Source organism: Bombus flavifrons, chromosome 12 (assembly GCF_040668555.2).
Source record: "Bombus flavifrons isolate JBK064 chromosome 12, iyBomFlav1_principal, whole genome shotgun sequence".
NCBI lineage: Eukaryota > Metazoa > Arthropoda > Insecta > Hymenoptera > Apidae > Bombus > Bombus flavifrons.
In genome coordinates, this window is record NC_138453.1 from 5,603,957 (window position 1) to 5,629,498 (window position 25,542).

Consider the following 25,542-nt stretch of genomic DNA (forward strand, 5'->3'; position numbering starts at 1 on the left):
CGGTCGCGAACTACAAGATGGACGCAACGTTAACCTCTCCGCAGGAAAAGTTTTGCTCGCTAAGGAAGCACCTGGTTCGATTCAAAAGTAGCGGCAGAGGATGAGAAGACGCACTTGTATTTTTTTAAGTGAAGAAAATAAAAGCATGTAATATTTTTTCACAGTAGTACCGATACAATGCAGCAATGTACGTAAAATTAACAAATGCGTTGCATTGTTACAGTTGGTGTTTATTTACGATGCACATGCAAAAATTGGTAGGCTGTTTGCAGAGTAAGTAAGGTAACAGATAGTAACTCAATTTCCATTATTTTATGTTTTTTCAATACATCTATGTTCGTCTATATTTACTTGACTGTTTTAATGATATTGAATAATGAGGATGACATTAAGAATAAAGAATAAGAATATATATATGTATATGTATGTATAAGAAACATATTCTTGGTATTTTAAATTTCTATTTGCTATTCATATTTATATTTATCTATATTCGTGTTTCCTTATCGACTTATCATTGTTTTCAACAAAGGTTGTCAGTATCATTTTAGTGAATGTTATTATTTTAAAGAATGTTTTAAAGAAATAGAAATTTTCTAATGCATTATAGGTTATACGTTGTGGCAAATAGTTTAACGCATAATATTGCGAACTATTTATATAGGATATACGTTACATTATTTATTATTACTATAGGAAAGACATATAAATGCATAAAAATACGGAATCATTAGTATAAAAATATGGAATGGAGCAAAATACGCGAACATAATAAATAAATACAATATAATACACATTGAAGTTCGTACACACATTTTATGAACGACAGTATGTCTTGCGAATATGATGTTAAGAAATGATGTTCAACAAAGTTACGGCACAAAGATACGAGCTGGTGAGTACAACAGAGGTTAGAGTTTTCGGTAAAAGGGATCATATTTTCTGGTAACGTGATTGTACGTGCCAGTAATAAACAAGATTGGCGAATGGTTGATACAGGGTTAGAGGTGGGGGGCCAATTTTAATATGTACGCCCCCGCAAGCGGTTGCACGTCGGATCTGAGGGGGCGTTCCTACGACCCTTTGTCAACCGACGACGCCGCTGCATCTTATCACGATCAAGGCTCGGGATCTCCCATTCTGCTCTTCCACCTCGTTCAGCCCTCGAGGCCATCCCGGTGCTGCCGCTTGTTCAAGCAAAGACGTTGCCTCGACGTCTCGGTGGCTATAACTTTTTACTTTTTGCACATTGATTTATGTTTCTTTATGCTATGCGACGATACGTTGTCGCGGGTACAGTGTGGATCTCTTAAAATTTAGCCCAAGCATCTGCATCTTGTATCGTGGTGATCTTAGATGCGAGATAAAACAACTGTGTTGGAGTGTTCTTGAATTAATTCTTACACAAATAACAAAATATAACATTGCAAACGTGCCATATATGCATATATGCCATATATGAACACTAAATAATTAAAGGCAATTTTCAATTTGTATGACTGATGGACGATGCTACTCGAGAAGTTTAATTTCCGACGAAATCTACGTCGGGAAACGATATGGCACCGAAAGTGAAGTACATCCGCCATTAATCTAATATTGCGGTTGCCGCCACCCTCGACTTTGCGTGCTGCACCCTTTCGCGCCGAAGCTTGCTCCCTTCGTACAAATACAAACACTAACACGTCATCATTGTGGACAAGCATCTATACGTGACCATCTATATATCAAGATATCTCGTGTATCTACGTGAACATGGAGGAAAAGGGAACCAATCGGTTCAGTTAACTGGTAACGATAATGCAAAATCAATGTCTGGCATGGTGTACGAGGTGTGACGAGTAAAGTGGATTACCATCGCACCCCAATGGTTCACCGCAATCTAGAAGAACTTTCTATCAAATTGCAGTTGTTTCTATCGTCAGATACGAAGCTCAAGAGGAATAGACGAGCAGAGGAGGAGATATCTACTTCGGAGTTTTGAAGTCGTTGCATCGAACAATGGGTATGAATGCAAAAATATTGCATATGTATGCAATTCTTTTTTGTATGCGTGACCTAGTGTATCGCATGACCGTTAGCATGCCGTGGTATCGTCGTCGGTTAACCCGCAAAAAGCGGTATCACGCCTGCTTCTAACACTCTACGTCTGATCGGCCAGGTATCTTGCACGCAAGCCTTCGGCGATCGAAACCTTCTCGTGTATTGTTCGTCATGATGGACGTACTGTTTGCATATTATATGAAGTTGGTGGTCACAATTTCTTTCTCTCGCTTAAAAATGGCCACCATTAGACTGACGATATTCCTGAAGTTTCTCGTTGTGTCAGTAACGATGCTGTAATCGATTTACTTTATAAATTAATTGAAACGAGTGCATGAAATATAAGAGTAATGTAATAAGAAGAAACATAAAATACATCGTTAACTATAATGTCCTATTAAGAGAATATTTTTTAAAAGAATATTACAAATTTACTTTGTATCGGAATTAAATATATAAAAATGCAAAGACATATAAAATCGATATGTTTCGGCTTGTTTAATTATTTAATGGGGCCTCAGATTCGTGTTAACAGGCAGTATATCACTGTCTTCTGTATACGGCGTGCATTATCTGCTATCGAGTGTCTCGGATAATGTGCGTTCACTAGTGTGTGAAATGATTATATATACCGTGTATACGAAACTAAATTTACCAGAGAGACGTTGTTACGTAACAAACCATAAATCTCGCAGTCAGTGAGCGTACATAGCTGGAAAATCGTGGTACACTGACTCATTTCAAACGCTGATGCATTTCTACACACTTATATAGAAGATATTCACGCACGTTTATAAGCAAATAGCGTACGTAACACAGTCTCAGCGTCCAAGACTGATGCACCAACGTTATGTTCATCGATGATGTCCTGTCATATGAGTCATGGTGTTTATCTAAGATTACTACAATTTATCAAGGCTGCCACGGGCCCTAGACCATTACAAAGATTCGCAATAACTAACAATTTTATTTGGGCAAACCGGTAAACGGATCAGCCTGGCGTACGATATTCCTTCGCAACTTCTCTCTTTTTCTGTTGTTATCGAAGTGTGCATAGTTATGATCACTTTTGACCAACAAAATGTAAGAAACTGTAATGCATGCAGATTGTAATTTATAAGATAAATACTGTGGAAAGTAGGGATAAGAAAACTTGCCGTGGAACGTGTCTCGTCCGACGGCAACCAACCACAGACGACCTGCTTTTTTCTCGAATATTAAATCGCGATACGAAATTACGATCACGCCGCGAAACACTGTTCAAGATGTGTATCTAGATATATATTGAAGTGATCGCGCGAACGGATCGCTGCTCCTGAACCAATTATCGTTGTACAAATATCCACAGAAGCAACTGATGCTTCGGGCATCGAAGATGCAAATAACGCGTCTGCTCAAGATCCAGAGTAGCGACAATATTTGTTCGACAATATGCGTAACCATGCATTTAACAGGAACGGATCATTAATTGAAGATTAGTATTAATCGCGCATCGATAAGGTAAATAAATAATTTCGATGCTTGAAGCCGGCAACGATCCTCTTTATTCGCTCTTGAATCGTGTAAATCGTGCACTGTCTGTGAAAAAGTGACGGACCGAACGGAGCGATCATTACTAAACAATAAAAGAGCAATGTAGTAAGTAGAACAAAGCAAACGAAACGAGGAGGGTGGAGCGGAAGAGCGGAGTCTCGAAGACGGCTGCTCGAACGCAACTTTGGCCCCCGGCAGGACCATGGTCGGCGAAACACGCGTTCAACAATAAGAAGCATCCAGTGAAGACGAGGAACGGTGGAAAACGAAGGAGAAAGTGACGCCAGGAAGAAAGAGCAAGACAACGTTCGGTCGTATACGGTATAATTACAGAGGGCAGAGCAGTGGCTAGACCCACTGCAGCAACTTATCGTTGCCTAAGGCACCAGCATACTCGAAATCGGCGGGACTCGATCCTGTTGCGACTTGGTCCTAATTCGTATTCGTGCCCCAGGTGTAGCAGATAGTATACGTCTCGAAAAACGGCGGAAGGACTGGCAGGAATCTCCTATGTTACGCCCTTCCTCCCTATCTGCGGTTTCCTTCTTATCTCCTTTTAGCAATGCAAATCTCGATGGTTATCAGTAATCCGCATGCTCTATGATTCTAACTAAATTTTAAGAAAAAAGGTCACATAATGCTTCAAAGCCTATGAGAAATGCAAGATGCGAGCATTTGTGATTTGACTGTAACGTCGATAATATTGGTATTATGATAATTACAAATGAAATATGTGGTTCTAGCTTCTTCTCTTACGTTTGCGAATATGAATTCGTTCGTGTTCATCGTTTTCTTTATGTAAAGCGTAAGAGATCAGTGGTGGTTTTATTTTTATTCTTACCACAGGAGAGGAGTAGCGACCTCGAATCCTCTAATTTCCTTTAGCCGCAACCACCGATAATTAACGACTATAATCAGGGGGCCAGTTCACGTGACGCAACGAAACGTAACACGGCGCTTCGAGAACCCCCTACGGGTGAGGCGTGTGCATTAAGATGAATATACACCTACCCAATTGCATCCATGTACATATCGCGTATATGTAGAATATATCAACGTGGGCGACGCCGGAGAAAAATGTTCGGGCTTATCAGATGTCGCTAATTAGTTTATGACGAGCTAAGTAAGGAAAATATGCAACGGTGTTTAAACTATCTAAGTGTCATTCACCGGATCGGCTAACGGCTCATAGTAAATTACAGCCGCATTAGAGTATATTAAAGTTATTAACTAATTTCAGTGGAAAAGATTCCCAGTGTTAACGAAGATAAAGAACGAAGTCTAATTAGAAATTTGGAACAGATCCATGTGAATGCTGTCGTTATTTTACCGCGCGCATGAAGAATCGCTTTTACAGCAGCGTGTTAGTGCAGTCTAAATATTTTGTTCTTATAATTACATGGTGCACGGTTGCGCCATAAATGGAAGACGACAACCTTGTACCAGCCTGCGTGAGAGACTCCGAAGCGCGATTACGTTTCGCGGTCTCGGCTTGCGTGCAGTTTCTTTTTTTCGTGCACTGAACACGGAAAGGAAAGAGTTCTCTGAATGCGACAGAATAATGCAGCCGTGCTATGCAATGCTAAGTACAGAAGATTCAAAGGAAACTTAATAGAACGGATTACCATTTAAATGGAAAAAACTGACATTTGTACCTTATTCGGAATTAAGACCGTTATCTTATCTTAGCTTCGACATGTCTATTTCTATTTCATGTGCAAATATATATATATCGTATCGGGAGTGCAATATATAAAAGATAGCGTTATCTAGAATGTCAAAATCAATGTAAAATTCGATAGCGTTATTAGCCAAAATCGTTTTCACTTTTTGGAACGGAACGATCGAGCAAAGGACACATACATCTTGCTGGAATAGTACGCACCACGTGAGCAAAGATTATCCACTTTTGCGGTAATTTGTGGCTGCTGATGCGCATGCTGTATCGCGCAAGATGGCCGCCAACTCGCGATCGCTGATTGGCGATGGCGGAGCGGGTTATTTGACCGGCGGTTGGTGGTTCCAGCACTGCCTGGTGCGAGTAATTTTGATCGTGATTATACTAATTTCATAGTATGCCCCTTCTCGGTGGCTTAAGCATTGGGTGAGTTCACACGAGCAGCAGTACAGGGCAAGAGTTGCCGTGCTAGCGAAATCGAACATCATTTGTAAGATTCCTTTCGACGTGTGTCAAAGTGATTTTGTGTTTTCGAACCTACGCCAGGCTATGGATAACAGTTCGCAGAAAATTTCATGTTGGTAAGTGTATTGTACTTTTTCTGATAAACCGACAGCTTTTTTAGCCATAACGATTCAGCGTGCACGCGATAACGATGTCATGATGCATAAACCACGATTACTTTTACAGGCTTACATACGTACAGCGAATTGCTTCATTTGATACAACTGTATCGTACATTAAACGTTTGCATGTAACATTTCATATATGATATGTCGCACACGCTGGCTACGTTAAAAATACGGTATACGTTTTTAAAATATGTTTCATAATATATTTTTTTAGGAGGGGAAAAGATACGCTGAGCGTGTGAAGCCGCCTCAGCTATTGTTATTAGCGTCAGTTATATTGAACCATAATTGTTCCGTGTTGTTAGTGCGGCGTATTCACGGGCAAAAGGCCCCCGTTTTACTTTCCTCTTTTCCCGCCCCTCTTCTTCCCTTTCTGTCTCTAACATTTTCTATCTTCGTCTCTTTCTCTGTTACTTCTTCTATCTGTCTTTTACGCTCTTGTTCGCTCATTGCCTCTCTCCTCCCTGTGGCCAGCGAGTGGAGCATCGCCGCCACGGCGGTGGGGGCTAAATTACCACAATTTTGTACTTTTTATACCGCGAGGGAAAAAAAGAGGATAATTTTTGGTGGAAACGCAACAATTTTATCGGCCGTTGTTATGTGAGATCAGTTGGTGTCTACTGCCGCTACGCGTTACACCTGCCTGTCTTGTGTGCTCCGCTCTGGACTATGGATCAGCGGGTTCTGTTCCCTTTGTCACCTTATTTCCATCTAAATCCACGTTGTTTTGCTTCCGAGACGAATAACTCAGTGTCCCCCTTTCGATCTATCAAGAGTCATTTATATCGCCGCCATTTTGCTGACCTTGACTAAAGTTTCCTCGAACTCCACGTTGCCAATACCTTCTATTTTTTATTTTCCATGTATAAAAGTGACAGTTAACGATGACAGTGCATATGTCAAAGTGTAGCTTCTAGTGTTTTCGAAAAATTGTGTATCTTTACTATCTTGACACTAATTTCTCGTATAAGTGATACACCATGTATTAAAATGCATAGTGTGATTGTGAATGGCCGCCATTTTGGTGCACACAATTCTTCCCCCCCGAGGAATTCTGAATAGTGATATTGTAAGTGAACAGAAGTTCGTGTTAAAGTATAAGATTTGTTGAAAACGATGATTTCATCAAGATGTTGGATTTTTCTTCTATTAGTACAATGATTTTCTTATAAGAAAAACGATAAAATACCGAAAGATATTTAAGTTATGAATCACGTTAGGGAAAAGTCGAATGGACAAATCTTTGATTCGATGTCTAAGTTTGATATAGTAACTTTTCTTGCAAAAAATGAAATTTGAATGGAAACAATATTGTTAATAAATATCTTGAAATAATTAATGTAGATACATTAATTGAAAGATGGTAAAATATTACCATACGCGATTTATATTCTAACCATTAACTACTGCGCAAAAAAATATTCTTCGTTTTGCTTTATCCTTCAGATAAATTCCTCTACTCCTCCAACATGCCGCTGGCCAGGCATCACTGTCACGGGAGATTTATACTCCTTGAAAACTACATGCTTGCACGTGCACACAATGCTGCTCACTTTGTGCATAAAACACTTGTTTCTTTATTTATCTAATTGTCGTTGGTCTTCTCAACGAAACATGTTTCGAACACATTTTGTACCCAGGGCTGGCGGTTACTGTTATTTAAATAAACAGATTAATTTATCCAAATATTCCTTAACGAGGTTTCTTCAAAATTCTTTTCTGTCATGTTATTTAGAAAGAATGTTCTTCAATCTACGATTGTAAACTTGCAGCTAGCATTGCAGAATAATGTTTTACCTGGTATAGAACTTGTAGATTTGCTAAGTGGAAACGGATTTTCTGTTTCTTGCGGTTCCTCGTGCGGATCGTGGAATTGTTAAAGCCGTCGGATCCTTATTGATGCCGACGATATCTATCGCTCCCGGGCTTGCTGGACCAACGTTGAAAAAGGGGAAGAAAGAGGCAATAAAACTGCAAGGGCGAAAAGGACGGAGGTAAATAACGGTGGAGAAGGCGTGGTTGGCGCGATGCGGCGCCCTCAAAGCACGATCGCCCCTCGAGGGTACATCTTTTAAGAGTTCGAGGTACGAGGACCGTCGAAACTGGGAGCCCTCGAGATAAGATCCTCCTAGTTATCGAACGGACTCCCGTTCACGATCGATGTACCAGAACCCATCCACGGTTTTTGATATACCCGCAGGCGAATCGATCCTTCCACCTTTTGATTTCATTGTGTCTCAGAAATGTGGCCTTCATCACCCACAAGGACGCTTCTTCCAAAAATCGTTTAGTGTGCGTCGGTAGCTTCTTCTTCGAACCTCCTTCAACATCGTCGCGTCGCGTCGAAATATTCGCAATCCAACGCAGTTCTTGTACTTATCCGACGGCTAGAAGCTACTGTGAAGTTAGTTCTCTTTCATTTCGACAACGAATTTAGCGTGGAAAGAATAGAAGGAAAGAACGAAGTAAATTATTCATCTAGTAAAGCCAGTAGGATATCTTGATGTTCCATTTCTAGGAAATCAGAAGAAACATTCGGTAATTCTTGAGGAAACATTCGTGCAAATGGGCACCTTTGAATTAGACCAGTAAGAGGGGCACTAATGACGATACGATGACCCCAAGCTGTGGAAACAAAGACCGAGATGTAAGAATGGAAGAACATACATCGTTTAAGACGTCGGTAATTACAGACTCTGTTCTATCTCGTGGGACAGCCGCGGCAGATGTGGATAATGATAGCCTAAATGTGCCGATGTGTCCCACTTCACAGAAGACGCATTTAGCTTTCTAGGATTTTGTCCTCCTTGATCAAAATTTCGATCGAATAATCGGTATAATCGCATCACGAATAGAATAATAAGAAGAACGATTCGCAACTCAAAAAGTTCAGTTTATTAAATGCATCAAGCAATACAGACAATTTTCAGAATTATGATACCAATTTGCTGGGTTGAATTCTTGGAATAAATTATTAACTTCATAAAATTTTTAATCTAGTAGCCTCATCTACATGCAGATTTATCAAACTGTTCCGTATCTCACGATGTTTCGTCGCTACTCCCAACCAATTTCTTTCCTTAAGGACATAGATCCGTGGTTCGACGTGAACGAGACACGCTCTGCGCTCTTTCAAGTCTTTAATTACTGAAGAATTTTACGAGCCGCAGCGTCCATCTCTGTCACATGGTTGTCCAAGCCCACCGGAAGTTCCAGCTAATTGCTTATCTGCTAATTTGTAACTTTACCTATTAAGTAATATCATAGATCAGTCTTGCAATAGCTTCTGGTATGCTATATCTTCCACTCTTTGATAAATGCCGATGCAATGTCATTTTCTCCACATTTATATTCTATGTTGAAAATTGTTTAATTCCAAAGTTCAAATGGTTTCGTTTCTCTTTCCAATGTCTGACATTTCACGCTTTCTCTACTCTTGCGCCACGGGTACTGGAATTGAAACGACTAATCAAATCTGCAAGTGGCGCAAGTTTAAAGTATTTCCTCGCTAATAGATTACATTGTAGACGTGTCGATGGTAGTTCTGTGCGAGAATAGAGGAGGTTTAATGTTTACCCTCGTCTTGTTCGCGGATTGGATAATTGTATCAAACTTGATCTGATGGGAACAACGTAATTCGAGGTTGTTGAGTGTAATCTTGGCACCATACACTAATCATGACAAAACAATAGATACTATGCTTCGGTGTAATAATTATGTTATCGATTCGACAATTGCGCACGCGGGAACTTTTTATTCCTCGGCACACTTTATTCAATCGTGAAACATTCTACTTCAACACGGTAGTACAACTCCTTCGCGCCTGGTGATATGTCCAAAGTAATCATAAATATCAGGAACTAAAATCAAATTCTTCGCAAAACCTAATTTAGAGATACAACTATAATATAACAATTCAATCCTCTCTTCTTTCTAAAATAGACCTTCAATGCGGAAGATTTACCGCGTCATAGATTATTCCTATGGACCATTTCTCCAAGCAACTATCGTATCTAGATACCAAGGTGTAAAACTTAACACGTTAGAACGAACAAGGATGCTCGAGGCAGTTAGGTCAATGCGATGCTCGAACCGTGAGTGTCTCAGAGGTCCATTTTCGAGGTCACAGCCGGCTGTCTTTTTCGCGGTGGATCATGGATGGAGAGCGGATCGCATAAGCCAGCTACACGAGCCAGGACCGCGTAATAACACGGCAGCACGAAACAAACCGACGAATTAGGTACTATCGGGTTCTGCGAAAGCGGTCGACAGACGGACGTAGCAGAACGGACGGATGGACAGACAGCTAGCGCAAGGGCCCAGCGTGGCGAAGAACGAGGAACTGTTGAGGGGGGCATTCGGGGATGGGGAAGGAAGGGAAGTCTCGAAAGGGCCTGGCCTCGTGCAATTACGGGGCCCCGGCAACCCCGACATTATCCCCAATTATCCGTGTGCGTTTTGAGGTTAGGTTTTCGGGGCCCCTCCGGGCCAAGAGGCGCGCGAGAGCCACCGCGAGGCATCGCGACCCAAACGTCCACGTAAACCCCTAAAGAAACAGGAGACAAAGAGTAGTAGGGGGCGAACTCGATGGAATGAGACTTTCGGTGTGTATATACGAACCGATCTATTATATGGCGTCTGGCGTCAGACACAAATCGATCCGGCACGTTTCGGTTTTCTGGGTTGTATGCTTTCTCGCGAACTGCACGACCGCAAGGCATGCGACCAATTCGCCGTGAAGGGTTGATGCATGGTTATTTCCGTGACCGCAGATCGGATACCACCGATGCAATCACGATGGAAGGAAGTTGAGTGGTAATGAGAGTCAAGAGAAAACCGTTAGAGACGAATTTTCATCATAGAAAGGACGAATTCGTTCTTCTTATTGTATAATTTGGATATTTTTGTTTAGCAATAAATTGGTGAAAAGAATACTCCTTCCGTGTATTAAATACTTGTAATTACGATCGTAGGTGTTAGATTAAGTGAACAGTGTTCAGTGAACTTTCGCGATTAAAGTGTAAGACACACCGTCTCGGTCTTGTGTGTAATTAGAAATACCCTTCGCGGTACGTGATACCTAACATTAACCGTTCCATCGAAGAGAAAGCGAAACCAAATAATATATTCATAACTGCCCAACCGAAACGGTCTAACCACGGTATAGTTTACCCTAGACTGACAAGAACACCTTGGTTTCGTTCGAAGGGCGTAGTTCTTCGCGGTATCTGCTAACCTTTCACTGATCGTTGTTACGATCTAAAGCACTTGGATAGTAGAAAGGGCGAGGGACGATAGAACGATGAAAATAGGGCAGTTTCGAGGACTCGGGCGGACCTCGTGTCGGTTGGCGTGCTGGAAAAGATTTACAGTCTCCGCACCGGAAAGGGTACCGAGAGGGCGGTTGGTGGAAGAATGGTTTCCGGCGATAGCTTCTAGCTTTAGAAACTACACCTACACCCAGGTCGATACGCGTGCCAGCTTGAAATAGCAGTGATAACTAGCTGACGCAAATTTTAGTTCAAATTTGAACACTGTACAGATATTTTATCAATTTAAATTAGTAAATAAAAACAAAGATCTTCGAAACTTTATAAATAGATAATTCGTAGAATTTACTTTTTTGTCATAAAAAATAGATGGTAGTTTTCTTTGATTTCAGTTTTCTCCCTTTTTGTCCTTTGAATCACGTGTTAGGTACCATTGGTACGTTTCTCGCATATGCATAATAATTCGTCATTGCATTCTGAAGTTACACCTTTCGAATACAATTTTCATAATGATATGCGAAATGTCTGTGGTATTCACAGTCTGTTGCGTGGCTCCACCTGGCGTACAGAATGAAATAAGGTACCAGCTGACCAATCCACCTAATATTATATGCTTTCCACCTCATATTCTTTCTTCTCAAAGTGAATATTTTCTTTCAGAAGCGTTGAATTACGTTCTTTTACCGCAATTGCACTTGACTTTGATATCTCACGTTCGTGTCCTCCCCCCACCCCCTATCTTCTGCTTCTTGCTAAAAACAAAAGAATCGTTCTACCATGTTACTTGCTAAAAGACAAATTTCTCTTAGCAAGAAAATCACTACCTGCTCTTCCTTAGTTTCCATACTCGGCTAAGACCTAGTCTACGTTAGAAAATCATCACCATAGACAGCTTACATTTATGAATGAGGCAACGACATGCAAATTTTTCCATTACGCTTTAAAGCGGAACTTCATGCTTCTAATTGAGGAAAGTACCGAGTTAGTTTGAACGTGGTTGATTTCTCACGCAAATTTCCGCATGTAGAAAGAGTCGCGAGGCCGCGCGCGTTTCTATGCAATGCATCTCGACTGGTTTCCCGAGCGCGTAAGGTCTCGAAATATCACGTTGCCCGGCTCTATAGTTCGGTGCCTATCAATCACTTGGCGCATGGTCCGGCAATAAGACTTCTCGAAGGAGGGAGCTATTATCCTGCCAGACTCTGGTGATGCACGACCTCCAAGCCGACGCTGGACCTTAAGCTGCCGCTGAACGATCGTCCGCCGCACGAAAATTCCGCGACTGCATACAAACCAGCAGAAATAAAATGGTGATCAGCCGAAGAAAATTCGTTCCTGTCACCCAGAAGCTCGGTCTATGCGCGAAGATTTACCTTCAGCGATTTAAAAATGTCCTCGTTGATTTATTTTATTAAGTTCTGCCGTTTAACACGGCAGGGAAATAGAAAGCAAACGATCGAACACGGTCGCCGAAATGTAAAATATCAAAGAAGTACAAAGGCACGAGTATGAAAACGTAATAGCGTGTATAAATCATGGATCGATGAAAAAGTAGCATAGCCTCGACGAGGGGGAGAGAGAATTATGACGCCAGGAAGCTGTACGTCCGTGTTTTATCTCGGACAGAATGGTATAATGAAAAATCGGGCAGCACACGTAAGTTAAGGCCTACTCGAGAAAGAAAGATCGAGCTCGTTCGCCTCTTGAATATTCATTAATCGTGGCTTAGCTATAAGTATACTGACAGGGTTGAAGGATCGAGCAGGAAGAGAGATTTTCTATTAGGGAATGATTGTATGGAATAGCAATCGTTAAAGTGGACATGATTCTTCGTGTTTTGTATCATAAAGAATTATAAAAAAGAAAATTTGACGCTTCTTTGATAAAATATAATACCGCGTGAACATAATGAAGAATATCCTGTGTTTCCTTTGTGAAATCTCTTAGAAATTCACGCCGTATGTCTTCTCCAATGAGACTAATGAAATTATCGCAAGTGTTAGAGGAGATTAACCCCGGAACGAAGTTAGATCGCGTGATTCATGAATTCCCTGCGGTTGAGCTGAGACTTCGTTCCTTTCTCATTCGTGACAACAGAGCTGCTGCGATGCACGTGTACTCCGTGATACAGAAAAATTATCCAGACAACGTCTGTTCGCGTTATGCGCTAAAGTATCCCCACGTAATACGCACGCTACTGTCTACATACATTCAACTTTTCCTCCCTTGTGGGTTCGTACACGTCTGGGTAACACGCGATCTCAAAGGATGAGAACAGATACTACTTTTACGATTTCAAGTTGAGATTTCATCGAAAACTTACTTTGTAGAAGTACATAAACATATGGAAATCGATATTTATCAAAGAATTATTTAGTATCTAATGGAATATGGAAAAATAGGTGACACAAAATCTTCGTATGCGGTACAGGCTGTGCGTTCTTTGAACGTGTTACGGCGGATTTGAGATGGGTGTAATCGCTTACGAAATGACATGCAAATGCAATGGGCATCCAAGGCGAGTCTGGTTTTTCAGGGCGTTACCCTCGGAAATTCTGGTCGGTTGGTTGGTCGATGGTGAACGTTGAGGGCGGCGCATCTGTCGGCGGAAGATTTATATCCCGAGGCCGAAGTTCCTCCACGGAGTTACCCGTTGCGATGTTACCTGACATTAGGCACGCCAACACGAAATACTTTCGGGTATCGTTCAGCCCCTTTACTATATCAATAATTGAAGTACCAAGTTATTAACTAATTGGAACCACTTCGTAGACAAATTAAGCATAAAACGCTTGTCCAAATATAATTACCGTAACGGTTATTCACCTTTTTTGTTATAAAATTAAAATTTAGATCTTTTTCATATTACCAAATACTTTTCAGAAATGTATCTTTAATTGTGCCTGTATTCACTCTTGTCTGTATATCATATTTATATACTTTTATCGATGAAGGACGAAGTAAGGAATTATAAGGGATGATACTAACGATGCACGAAGGGAAGAAATTCATCTATGAAGACTTGATAGAATAGCATCGCTGATAATCAACCACTTGTATAACCATGATGCCGAGGTTACCGAGTCCAAGCTCAAAATGGAGGACCTCTCCGACACGGCGAGAAAACGATGCGCTGCGGCGCGATTATACTCGGCTGTGAGGGCCGTCCGGTCTATCAAAACCCGCTCGGCTATACATCAATGCCATCTATACGTATAATTTCGATGTCGACTGCCACTCGTTTTATTTGCCGCGTGCAAAAGCGAAGGCGTACGCAGTATGATTTGAGGTTAGGTTGACCGGCATTGATGATGCGCGTACTTTTAGCGATTCCATTCGATTGTATCTCGTTTGTCGGTTTCGACGGCGCAACATTTAGGTTTACGAAAATCTTGCTGCTAGTGAGTCTCGATGGAAAATACACGTTTCGAAAGGTTGAATATAATCTTTATCCTTTGTGTACTTAACCAACCAACGATGATGCGCTTATTTACCTAGCACAAAGTCATCGTGCGTATGATGAAAATGCGCAACGCGTATCAAATCGGCGTATCTTTCTCTTGTTAGGCGGCGGCCAATATTGGTACACGATAAATCGTTAGTTAACGTAGCGAGACGCTAAAGAAGATGCACGGTAATATTGGCAGTTAAATGACACGGTATTATCCGAAGGTAATAAATGTCACAATGCAGTGTAATGACTCTGTAATTTTGGTCACTTAACCGACGTTATACCATCAGTTATAGACATGCGAGCGCCACGTTGTCGATCTTCATTTACTCGTGTGGTAACAGGTTGGCCAGATAACGCGCGATATTTATTGCATTTTCCACTTAGATACGAGGTGTTGCCTGATGTATCTTACTCGTCGTCGGACATTTTCGTAATCCATCATGCGCAACAGAATACGCGGACGCGTTTCATGAGTACATTCGTGGTCGGGCAGGGGGCAGGGGCTACGGAATCGCTCTTTTATTGCATGCCTTCGTATTTCTTTCTCAGCCTGCTTTCTCAAGCTGACACTTAGGAATTAACAGATCGCTCGGTGGCAATTAAACCCCCCAAAGTCTAACTCTCTACTCGCTGGTTCCCATGGTTGCACTATGCGCCTCGGCTCTTTGGACGGCGAAAAAAAGACCGCGCCGAAATGAAGGAAACATGGGGATTCGAAGAGGTTAAGGAGAGAAGGGAGGGTTGGGAGGGGAGGAAGACAGACATCATCGACAACCCTGGTGAACGGGGTACGTGAAGTTCCTCTGGTTGCGCCGGGGTCGTGAGAGCAGCGAGAAAAAAGGCCCAAGAGAAAAGAAAAAGCAGGCCAGAAAAGATACTGCTCCGTTGTGGAGGGCAATATTTACGAGAAGGGTTGGGTTCTGCGAGTTCCAACCATGGGACGTAATTGCACCGGCAGACTACTCTGATTTATTGGGTTATTACAGATCCTGCGTAAGAAAAGTTCGACCCGCGTGGTGTATGGATTTCTTCAACCGTTTCGCTATCTTTGTAGTTATTCAAGATTGCGTGGGAGTATAGAACAAGAGAAACAGATTATTTTATATGGTATCGTATGAGATAATGTTCATCTTTCTCAAGTTATAGTTAGAATACAAAAATAAAAATAGTTTGTTTTATGAGAAATGCTAAGAGTTGGTTGGTTTTAGTCCGTTATCATTGATCGCGTGCTTGTTTCCAAACGCTGATTGTTCCGGGTTGTTTACGAGAAATGACGGTCGATATTTTCCGTAATACATTTATACAATGCGATTTTGCGTTTGAGCGGCAGACTGCGGTTAGTAAAGTTCTGTTTCAGGACTGTAGAACTCTAGCGATTGAAAAGAACACGGGAAAGATATGATAAGGTCCATTTTTTTAGTTTCTAACATTATGTTACTTGGTAGTTAAAAAAGTGTTTTGATATGAAATAATTATAAAAGGGAAAACTTGATAAATTCAAAGATATAAGTCTTCTAGAAATAAATAATAAATTCACGTTGTTTCGTAAAAAACGAGTAATCTTACTTTGGTTATGTCAGTAATTTAATTAATTTTAGTGTGCACGAACAATACTATTAATATCTTCGAAATGTTTAAGAAAGTAACAAAAACACATATTCAGCCCCAAAATCAAATGAAAAGTTAACGATATATTGAATTTTGTAGTTGCTTTTGTATAAAACACAGGAAATGTATCTTGTCATGTGTTTCATATACAGCCATTAATTTCATTGCACCTATAATAGCATTTTGTCTAAAACTTTAATCGTTTCGAAAAAGCCAGTTAGTGCGGATTAGAAGATAGGTTGATAATATAAAAAAATAACATCAGGCTTTCAAAAATCTATGTAGAAAGTCTGAAGCCCTAAAATTTCATTCAAGTCCATTCTAGATCGAATTCCTTTTTTGTTTTGACGTTAGGCGATAAATCTCGAAACTAGTGGGCCTTGAGGTACCAAAAAGATATGAAAAGAAATCAGGATGCGAAAACGAGAGATGCATTTTGCCAATAGATTTACGAGCCTATCCATCCTCGTAGCACGCACTTGCTGCACATATTCTCGAGAAAAGCTCGCACCTGTGTGTGTGCATTATACATATATAAATATATCTAGGATTCCAGAAGAACGGTTCATTATTATAAGCCAGGAGGCGTAATTGTTTCCAAGGAACCGTCATGGCGAAGACCTTGCCTGGGAACGTCGAAGTGTTGGCAACCTTCTACAGGACGTTCCATCGATAGCGCCGCTAGTCACGACCATTCTACGTCTACTGATTCTAATACTCCTTTCTATGCGGTGGTACCGCGAACTTTCAGATTTCCACCGACGGTTCTGTCGGCGTGCTATGGTATACAAAGATGGTGTATGAACAAACTTGCGGATACGTGTACCGTAGCGAGCGTGTGTCGGTGTAGATCGAGATTAGATAAATTACAATTCGCCGTTGGCTTGATAGTCTGCGGTAAAATATAGAATTGAAAATTAGAAGTAACATTTTTTCCTTTTCGTGCGCGCATGAAAATCGCGTGCACGCGCGCCTACGGTCACTCAGTTTCATAAGATCACCGTTAGAACTTGCCTGATATTCTTCCTTCTGTTTCAGGTGTTCGTCATTCGTGAGCTCATGACGCGTTCTTGATGGCGTTCTTCAAGATCTGACGACGAACCAAGAGGAAATGATAACCGTATTAAATCGATGTTTTTGAATTTATCTAATAATAAACGAGTATGTCTCTGCCTTTTTCTCGTACCTACGATGTTTATCATTATCGACTGGAAGATTTTTCCGAGGTTGTCTTTTCCGGTTCTTCTAGTTACATATTCGAACAACGGAAAAGGTACAGAAAATGTGATGAATATTGGACAAAAAATTTGGCCGCGAACGCTGAATAACGGCAATCTAGTTTAATCTTGGCACGCCCATTACACACTGCACCGCGAACCTATTACATCATGATCGCACTAGATAGGGAGTCTATCTATAACGAACCCTGATTCTGTGCCTACCTGTGATACGTATAAGGTACAATTAAAATTCGAAAAAATTCCTGGAAACCAGTTTCAGCTTGGTTGAAATATTTCGCTACGGGGTGGCCACCCAGCAATGTCGATTCAGGATGATCACATTTAATTACCGATTTCTAGTTATTCATCCAAATTTTCTATTCGTCGGTGATCGATGATTTATTTGGTTTCTCAACCGATCGAATTAATCGATCGTGTGCGAATAGCGCGTAAGATATATGAGAGATACATACTCACCAACCATATGATCACGACGATTGTCAGGCTCATGATAGTAAAGTAAACAAATTACTTGATATAGGCTGATATCCATGGAAGCGAGTACATATATGTATAAATTATTATTCAATTATTATTATTATTATTCAATTTTGCAATCAACATGAACTGACCATATTCTAACGTGGATGTTTACGATTTAACTTGCTGAACGTCAATTTGTGCCTAGAAGGGTGAATTTTATTTTGTAAGTACCACGCATTTTACAATGTATATAGGTGTATGGCGTGAAACAATATGATCGCACGCGAGTGCTGAGTGCTCGTGACTGATGTCTTCATGTACCAACTCCATTGTTGCGTCCATAGTCATTGTAATTTTCGCTTCACGCCAGAAAAATCAATAATCGATAGCTTGGTAATAACGCCGTTGTGTTTCCCGGAATGGAATATTGCTCGTTCGGCTGCATTTGCAGTCGGAGAATATATTTTCCCATTTTCACATCGTAAACAGGTCTCGTTGGCAAATCGTCGGTTGAGACCACATATATAGTGGTTTGATTCCATATTACTTCTTGGAAACCAATTTTCTCCTACGAACGCAACGTGTTACATTACGCGTGGAAATAATTTATCGATTACTTTCGTATTTTACATTGTCGCGAATTTGAGGAACGACGGCCATACCGAACCGCGAGACACGGGGGGCATGGCCACCATTTTGAAAGATGGTGCATCCTGCAAGCCGTGCAACCTACACCCACGCAAAGGTAAGGCCGTTGAGAAAACTCAGACTACTACAACCACCCACGTTTGATTCCCATTGGCCGAGCCGTCCTCACCCATAAGATACCACACCACCCACGGCCTACGGACCCCGTGCAGGTCACTGCCAGTTCTCTACAGGGTGTCCCTAATATACAAACTTCAAATACTCTTGATGATTGATGATGAAATGATTGCCGAAATGCATCATACCCGAAGAAAGTTATCGAGAAAGTCTACGTCACAAAATGCGATCAAAAATATCCGTCAAAAAATAAAACTTAAATTTCAAGGAGTTTGGCAAATTTGACGAGTACCGATTGAATTTGGCCGAATCAGTTGCCGATATGAAAATTCTAGTTGGCGAAATTTTTTTCAATACACGTGCTAGACGCACACTTAGCGAGAAGGAATAGGAAGAGAAGATCGAGGAGCCCTCGACACGACTTTGCCGGCGCTCGGATTACAGTGGGTTAGACCAGCGCTAGATTATCTCAGTGACGGTAAGTATAGGTTAGATCGGCAACTCTAGCCCATCTTGCGGCCATACCAGGAGCATTGCTTCCCCGAACACGTAAGTCCCGCACTCTCGGGGCACGTCGAGCCACGCGATAATTCATGGAACTTTATGCGCACCTCGTGTAATGCCAGTTCCTGTTTTTTTTTTGGCCGTCATGACGCGGCATAGTGAGCCACGGTGCTGCACGAGCCTTAAAGAATCGCATGGGTGGTACTTTTCAAGGTGAACTGCCGTTGAAAATCCGTGAGCATAAAAGACGGCTGGCCGAGTAAGTCGCTTCACGAAGCTACCATAATATAATGGAATAAATACAAGAAAATGAACGAACAAGTTCTTCATTTTATATATATTTTTATATGTTGTTTACATATGAGATCGTATTATCTACGTTTTTATTTTAATTACGCGCGTTAATGACTGTGGTTAATTTAGTATGAATATCAGGGTGAAATATCATCCGGTCTATACATTCTATATCGTAGTTGTTAGAGCGCTATGAAATTGCATCACCTTTGATCGAGAGATTAAACGATTTTACTAGTTGCCAGATAAAATCGGCCAAGCTACTTTATATATACATTGTTACAGCATGATTTTGTATGTTTTAAGATTGTCAGCCGCTCGCGGAGAGATGGAATCTGTAGCGGCGCCTCGCATTAAAGACTACAATTTTTCCATTCCGGGGCCACTAAATTTTACTACAATTAACGCTGGCAGCAAATTGCTACTGCCGATCGCGGAGATAACCTAATTACTACATAATATCAGGTAGAGTTGTTGTTACGATGTACCGGTGTGGTAGGAGGGGAAATTTAAGTACAGCCGAGGCTTTAGCACCAGCGCGACGGTGGGATAATTTTTCCTCTGATTATGGGCACGTGCAATATTTCCATTAGTTGTCAATTTAGTTGTCGGCACCTGATGGACGTACATTGGATATATGTACCTGCAACCGTTCCGGGAATAATTAACAATAAATTATCCACGGAAGCTATCATTACGGTAGCTAATCGTGACAAATTGACCGTTATATTATTAAACAGCTTACAAACGCTAATTGCGTGACTCGTGTGAATCGTTTGAACGAGAGCAAGTGGCTGATTGTAAGTGAATAATAGACACTCAGGCCGATCGTTTCGAATCATAGATCGAGTCGAGTAATTGACTTTCTTTCGATAATTCGATCCTAGGGTAAATAGCACTTAAGCCGTGATAAAATTTAATATTATAACCTTTCCGATAAAATTTTAAGTGCCCCGAGGATCTACCGTTACTTCGTGGTCATTGGGTTCATTAACTATGTACATACATACATATAAGATAGAATCTCGCTTAATTAGGTGATGATCTACCGGACAGATTGCGAAGAAGCTTATATCTTATATAGCGTCTCTTGGAAAACTTCTTTTCAATTGGATTTTCCTGCAAGACATTGTTATGGAAGAGAATTTTTTCATGCTTTATCAGAAGTCATAAGGCACTAAAGTGCTTAAGAAATTGCTGGAACAAGGTTGTTGAAAATAGTCTGAAGCACGATGTGGCCAATAATTTTCCCACCATTGGTAGCGAAGGGTTTCACAGGGAGTCTTTCAGAGGACGCCACGATGCACGTCTAAAACGCAAAGTTAATCAACCTGCTGACAGATGGCAGAGGTAGTATCGCAAATTGTGGGTAAGCCTTTACCAAGTACCGAAAAATATCAGCAAATATTCTGACGTGTTGAAAACTCGATTAACTAATGATAGAAGAGCAAACGAGCAGCCATCTCGTGCATCGATAATTTAACAAGAAAATACTGTAATATCGAATAAATATACATACATATAGAAAATCACCACTTGATGGATGTCGATTACACTAAAAAGAGTAAGAAAATGAAAAACAATAATGTCTTCTATTTAGCAAATGAACGGTTCTTTTACACTTCTACCGTTATTACTTATCGTGCCGCTGTTATAGCAGAGTAACTGAAAAATTAACTCGTGTAATTTAGAGCGGCGTTTAAGTTGATCGCCACGCTCTTAACGGATCCATTACGTTATCCTTGTTAAACCAACACGTACAGAGCGAAAACGCTTGTTCGCCGGCGCAACATGCAATCTTGAATTTAGAATTTCGATAACGCCACGCAATAAAACCTGTTTTTCCCGCATCGAACTCATCGATGCAATATATATTGAGAAGCATTAGTCCGGTTCCCAAGATGGTTCGTTGAACAACCTATGCCTATGTAGGAATTCACGAGGTTCATCGACGAGACACGGCAAATGATTTTATGTTTTGAAGCGATTTCAATTTCTCTTCTTTCCTCTCTTGACAGCAACGTTGCGAACGATTCCTCGTAATACGGGTCCCCGATCAAAGTGTAGAGCCGTTCACGATCTCGCACAATCGCATATCCAAGGGAGTCGAAAGTGCGAAGCGTTTACACCGGTATTTGAACTTCGCTGATGACGGTAATCACGCTCGCTCGACGCTTCAATTGCACGTTTCGTCGGGTTTCTGCGCCTCGGTTACTTTACGATCGGGAGTAACCCAACGTGGTGGTCAGGATCGTGTCCTCTTCGTCAATCTCTATCCACGAGACCTTCTCCAACATCTTTTTACTCATTTTTCAGCTTCGCTTCTTTGACTATCTTTTCTCCACGTTTCGGTAAATTAACGATAGGCGCACGTTCCTGTCGAGTCGAGTAAATTTCTATATTTTTTCTTCAATGTTTACTAGAAGACTGATTAATTGCCGATGGAATTTACCTTTGTTTGCATTTTTCTTATCCAATTTCTAGTTAATCGACTGAGTTATACTTAGCAAATGTAAATTTAATTGTAATAAATTTGTTTGATGTTTACGATACACGAGTGAAATTATAATTGCAAATTAATATAAAATGATTGGTTTCAATAATGATAGGAATTAAGTAATTTAACAAGGCGCCATATAATATTTGTATATAGTACATAATATGAAATTATGTACTCCGCGGAGAACGAACGTTTTTGTAAGATAGCAAAACGATAAGACGGTGTTAATTATAAATAAAAGAGTATGGCAGTTTGATGAGTTTATCCTGTCATTAATCGTTACCAGGGTAGAAAATGCGACGCTTCTGGTGGGATTGCGGTGCTCTTAGTGTGCCACGGAAATTCTAGGATTCTCAACAACCATGCGGCCACGGTTGGCATTATTTGAAGTGTTTCTATACGCGGATGAGTTATTACCGTAAATTACTATTGTTACGACTTCCCTGGGCGCGCGTTACCGTAATCTTTTTGACACGTAGCGCGACACACGGTGCCTTTCAATTCGCCTGAAATTCAAATTAGCCGTGCTTCAATGTATTATCTCATGGCGGTCTCTCGCGAGCGCGCGAGCGCGTACTTCCTGATACCCGTTGACAACCGTAGAAATCACGCTGTCAAAATATTTTTCAGGCCGACCGCTTTTTCCAACCGCGTGTTCAATATTCACTGATGTGACAGCGATGGCCGCGGGATTGCGCATAATTTCACCGCGCGACGATTTTCGACTTGTTACAGAATCATCGCTAAGAGCCAACGAGGACGCGATGGCTAAAAATACCAAGAATATTTCGTTCGGATTCATTGTGTTTCGGCTGAATGCGTTCTCCTTCCTGGATGTGTCTCGGCTCGTGAGTCGTGAGACTTCGCTCGATCTTCTGGTCTAAGAGGAAACAAGAAGAAGAGAAGAAGAAGAAAAAGAAAAGGAAGAGGAAGGAAAAAAAGGAAACGTTCCATGGAGACGGTGGCGCGGAGACGCGGCGACACGGTCGTTCCACGGTGTTCGGAAGGATGCTGCGACATTATCCTTTCCATGTAGCGAGCGCATCGACGACGAATGCACGAGGAACGCGCTTGTATCGAAAGGCTACACGTACGTGTATAAGTATACAGACACGAGTAGCATACAAGCGGAGATCGCACGCACGCGGCCAACAGAGCGCACCGGTTCGACCGGAATCGAAGCTCCGTCGAAGCCCAGCCAGTCTCCGCGGCTCGATCTCTCACGAGAGAGCCGTGAGCGCGTGCATGAACGCACGCACACGCAAGCAGGAACACGCGCGGAAAGTCGAAGCCAAAGCCCAGCAGTCGGTGGACGCTTTGATGTGGCCGCCGCCGCCGCTACCTTCGCCACCCTGAATACCTTTATATCTCGCTCTGCTGGCTCTCTCTCTTTCTTTCGCATTGTCCTGCCGCATAGTCTCGTCCCTCTTTCGCTTTCTCTGCTACTTTGTAGCTGCACCACGCTCTCGACTTCGTTCCGCAATTCATCTCGGTGTCCTCGCGGACTGAACTTCACCCCCTGTCGAGACAACCGAGTGTGACGATGCTCTAGCCTGCCTTGTGACACGATCAATTCCTCCCTTTCGTTTTTTCCATCGCCGAGGAAATCTGGATTTGTGGATTTCTAGGAAAAAGAAATGTGCAATGCAGGAGCGATAATTTTCTAGTAATCGTTAATCCTTATGTTCTAGTAAAATATCGAAAGCTTTCGATTCTAATATTCCCTTCGCAAATTAATCTCTGCTTGAATCTTTCATCCTAATCTATATGGCAAAGGATTAAAATTCTTTACTGCCTAAAAGTACAACAAGGTTGAAACTTTAGAAAAAATGACCTGGATTTCATTCATTGTTACAGAGGATGTCCCCAATTTCTGGATGGAGATATAGTTTGGACGGGAGAGAAAACGGTTGCAGAGTACGTATCGACACGTCGATCAAAGGAGCACGAAAGAGTGACGGAAAGCAAAATCCTCGGCGATGCCCGACGTGGCCGGAATGTGGGATGTAGAAAAAGTGGTGACGTCCCTTTCCCCCGCTTTGGCGGTACCGATAGCAACAGCACGAGGATATCGCGGAGCTTGCGTTCCTGCGGGATCAGGAAAGAGGACGACTCTTGGTCAGCACCTGTAGCACGTAACCGTGTGTCCATCTGTCCACCCGTACCATCGGTGGGAAGGCAAGGCCTGACTTCTTGCAGCGCAATCAATCGAGCCGCCGCCGTTGCCAGTTTCTATTCCTCTTTTCGTTCCCATCTTCCCTTCAACTTCATCTTTTCCGCTCACCACCTTCGATATCCTTCAGCTATCTGCTATCTAGGTGAGTTTAGAACCTCTTGGAACATAATCTGACTTCAAGTACCCAGGAATTTTGATTGCGTTGCAATTCTACTCTTGCCTTGACATTTTTTCTTTTCCTTCGGAGAAGTACGGTACTAGGGATTCGAAATACCAGGAATGTGACGTACTCGAGATTTGAGATACTAATTTTCTATAGGTTCATGGAGCCTGTCGATATTCTTGAATTTTGGTTTTTTCGCTTATTGCCATACCACTGTACCAACTGACACTACATAGTTTATCTATGATTATCAGTTTGTAAATTTCTGGTTAAATAGGAAGATTGTGATCAGTTACAGCTGTAAACAAATTCTGATCATAAAGAGTCAAAGATTGAAATTGTACTAGAAATTTGACACAAAATAGTATGCAAAATAGTACGAATGCAAAATAGTAGAAATGTAAAATTACAATATCAAAAGCCGAAGGCATTAGAATTCTTTAAATTAACTTATCTTAGATTTCATACTTCGACAAGTGTGACGATTGCAAATACGACAGTCGCAACTCGCAAAGACGTAATTTCATTATGGGAAAGACACGGTCCAGCTAAAGGCGTAGTCGAATCGCGGAGCTCGTTGTTCAAGTTTTTAGCTCAAAACAGGTACCGGTGTTTTGCGGTGCGCGTAAAAGAGAGCCTCGTGCGTGCCACGTATGAAGAGAGTTACGCAAGGCTTCTTAATTTCTTTTCCTCGCAGTGAACCGGCGAAAGAACCGTGGCCTTGACGATTCTACCGAATCAACGTTGAGATCTTCTCCGTTACATCATACCTTTGATCTTCTATATTCAACATTTTTTACGCCCTCAGAGGAAGCATAACGTGACAACGATGACAATAAGAGGCTGGGAACTGTAGCTCGTAGGACCAGAAATTCGCAACGGGCCAAAAATTCAAACAGGTCAAAATCTGCATACCTATTGACCGTTCCTTGGATCCTAGTTTCTACTTCTCTCAATATAGAAAACAATAGAACTAGAAGGCGACCAACGAAGACAAGACAAACGATGGGTGACAGGATCGAGAGTCACGCTTTCGACTTTTCCTATTTTAGCAACCGAATTATCGTAGCTTTTCTCTGGCACGGTTCAGTGTTGAAATCAAACTAAGATGTATATATTTTCGGCTTTTCTTCTTTATTTCAGACGCGGTATTTTTTTCAGAAGAAAAAGGAGAAGAAAAGATTCGACCATGAAGATCGTTCGTTATCTGGAAGATAAC

The 25,542-nt window shown here is 41.5% G+C and overlaps 1 long non-coding RNA gene across 1 annotated transcript; it reads left to right on the top strand.

The window, feature by feature from the left end:
* The first annotated feature begins 24 nt into the window (after nt 1–24).
* LOC138185501 (uncharacterized) lies at nt 25–24,544 on the top strand. The gene is made up of 3 exons (XR_011174639.1): nt 25–147; nt 224–282; nt 23,842–24,544. It is a non-coding gene; the product is annotated as an uncharacterized LOC138185501 (long non-coding RNA).
* Nucleotides 24,545–25,542: the final 998 nt, after the last annotated feature.